We start from the raw sequence: 3,230 nt of genomic DNA, 5'->3' as shown, positions 1-3,230 counted from the left end.
GCAACTTCTTGAACTCGTGAATTATGAATCCTGTCACTATTCCTCCCATTCTAAAAGCATTAATCCGTAAACGATTTCATTCTAAATGATGGAAACCACATATTGAAATAGTCCTTTATTTGTTCTTCCCTTCATCAGCCTCCAAACAAGAACAAAACAAAACTAGATTAAACCCCGTCGCTTTCTAATCTTAAGACTTGGCTAAGTTTTAAAAGAGGCAGAAGCATACAGCTAGCCAGCGCAAAAGTTAGTCAATCCAAGCAGTAACGTTCACCAGACGCTCAAATACTTTTCAACAATGCTGGACCTCCATGTGCGTTTCCTGCATGTGGCCATGATCACCAAACGGCGTGTAGTTTGCATATCATAGTCATGCCTATCACCCTCAACTTTCAAGGAACCAAACTTGTCATCTTATAGACCCTAAATTATAAAAGTACTTCAATCATCATTGATCGTTTTGTGTACAAGTCAAGTTCGTCTGGGACCGCCTTGCTATTATTGGCTGAGGATTTGCATAATCATAATCTAACAAAAAATGAAAAGTGGCAATATGGCATCCTACCAATTAACCAGAAAAAAATAAATAAATAAATAATAAAATAAAAAATCCCGCAAATCGATCTGGAGATGGAGAAAGAGCCAAGGGCTATGCATACCATGCATGTAGATACCTTGCTTTTTGTACTAATATATGCTAGCATCATTATTAGTTGTGGTCGTTCAGTAGTTTAAAGGTAATTCACAATTGATTGGGCAAGTAATAAGGTGAGGATTCGACTCCGTAATGAAAATTTTCAAATATGATTAATATTAACCGTCTTGAATCTGACTAATGTCATGATAGGCCAAGGTTGTGTTATGTCTATAGCTCTGACGTCAAACTTGGAGGAGGCTCTCTATTGTCTAGGCCCTTCCTACACGGCTCACAGTGAGTAGGTGTTACTATATGGTCACACCAATGCAACTAGAATAGCTATAGTTGGGTTTTTTTATACTGACATGGTACCCTGTTTTTAATAATAATAAAAAAAAAAAAAATTATTGTGTCATCATGTCAGTATAGAAAGACCCAAAAAAACATTAAAAAGAGCTTTAACATTATCCAAATATATATGAAGAACGTTAAAGTTCCTTCTAGTGTCCTTTTAGTTTCCTTCTAGGGTCATTCTATAATAACATAGCCCTTTTTATTTTTTAATAAAAACAGGAAAGAGAAATCAAGTTATAATTTTAATTTTTCTTTATTAAAAATAGAGTACCATGTCAACATATAAGAGCCTCAAAAGAACACTAAAAGAAACTCTCACATATATATATATATATATATATATATATATGTATATATATATATATGTATATATATATATATATATATATGCAATAGCTTAGAAAGAGTTAGAAAAAGTTATGCTTGACAGCCATGCATCTATATGCCAGCCACTTAAGATATTGTTGCCTTATCGCATTTGCATGAATTGTGATGGATTTAAATAAAAAGTTATGGTTGACAGCCTTGCATATAGATATGCCAACCACTTAAAGATACTGTTTTTTTTTTTTGTTTTTGACATGTTACACAAGAGAGAGAGGGGGATTCAAACTAGTGACCTCCGCTTCGTGAGGCATAGTCCACAGCCGATTGAACTACCCCTTAGAGACCACTTAAGATATTGTTGCCATAACGGCTAACGCATTTGCATGAATTGTGACGCATTTAAATACTCCATTTCTAGAAGCAGAAAAAGGGTCTCCATACCAAATTATGATCTTTTATAATTATTTATTTGAATTTGAAAAAATTCAGATAAGTAATTGTGAGAAATCACTTATGGGCCTGACCAAATAAAAATTGAGTTGTTTAACCACTTGTTCAATCAAGTAGATCTCATAAGTGATCTCTCACATCTGTCCAAATTCTCTCTTAAATTCAAACAAATAATTATAAAGAATCATGTATCGATACGTACCTTTGGCTAGTTAACTTTAACTACAGCTGATTAAGACATATCGTCCATACATAATATACAAATTCAGATTGTCTAATGATTAATGAGACTTTCCAATCTTGTAGTAGGTATAAGGATTTGACCAATGACCATGAGCATTAATTATCAACGGGAAAAAGCGGGGAAATTACAACGAGCAGTGCTAGGGAGAAGTAAAATTTCCGGAAATCATCCGGAAATTTTATAATTACAAAAATGCCATTGTCAAGCAAAATTTCCGAACGATTTCCGGAAATTTTGCTTCACTGAAGTATTACCCAATTACAACTTACATATTATACTCTAGATACAGCATTTTATAACTTATAACAAAAATTGAAAATAAGAAAGGAAATGGGAAAAACATCACTTATTACTTCTTATCATCTTTCATTACTTTTATGATCATACCCTAATATAATTTAAACTTTAAAAGTATCATTTTAGTGTGTCTATCTTTTTCTTTTCTTTTTTTAAATTTCATTCCTTCGTTCAGATTTTTTATTAAATCCTACCAAAATTTTTAAAATATTCTTGCATTTTATTTTTTTTAAAAAAAATTGTAAAATAAAAAAAATAAAAAAAAAAATTGAAAGATTCATGCATGATTATTTTTGAAAATTCCATTAAATCCTAACCAACGCATAAATCCTTGCAATTTTTTTTTTTTTTTCTATAAAAGAAAACAATGGATATTTTAAGAATATTGACACCCCTCCTTTAGGATTCAACAAAAAATTCTAACGGATCGATAGTTAAAATTGAAAAAAATTAAAAGATAAATACACTAAATTCTTAAGTTTTTTAATTAACAGTTATTTAATTATAACTATGCCACTAACTAGAGTCCTTCAACCCACTACCGCATGCGCTTGTGCGTACCATACAAGATACACACACACAAGTGCATACCCTCTAATAGTACTTGCTTTAAAGCAATAGTTTGATGTGAATTGGCCTGATAAATAAATACTTTAATTTCTTTTTTTTCATATAGCATTCTTTTTTCAAAACTCTTTAAACCTTCCCTTTCAAAGAAAGCCAAAACCATAAACATATATATATAACTCATGGGATTTGCATTCTCTATTTCTTTTTCTTTTCTTTTCTTTATTTTCTGAAGTCGTGGTATACAGGTATTCTTTGTCTAAGTCAGTCGAATTTAGGCCAGTAATATCTCTGTTAAGTGATATCAAGAGTAACTTTACATTTAAGCGAAGACATGCACTAGTTAGTAGCTAG

This window comes from Alnus glutinosa, chromosome 11, assembly GCF_958979055.1.
Source record: "Alnus glutinosa chromosome 11, dhAlnGlut1.1, whole genome shotgun sequence".
In the NCBI taxonomy this organism is placed as follows: Eukaryota; Viridiplantae; Streptophyta; class Magnoliopsida; order Fagales; family Betulaceae; genus Alnus; species Alnus glutinosa.
This window is presented reverse-complemented; position numbering follows the sequence as displayed.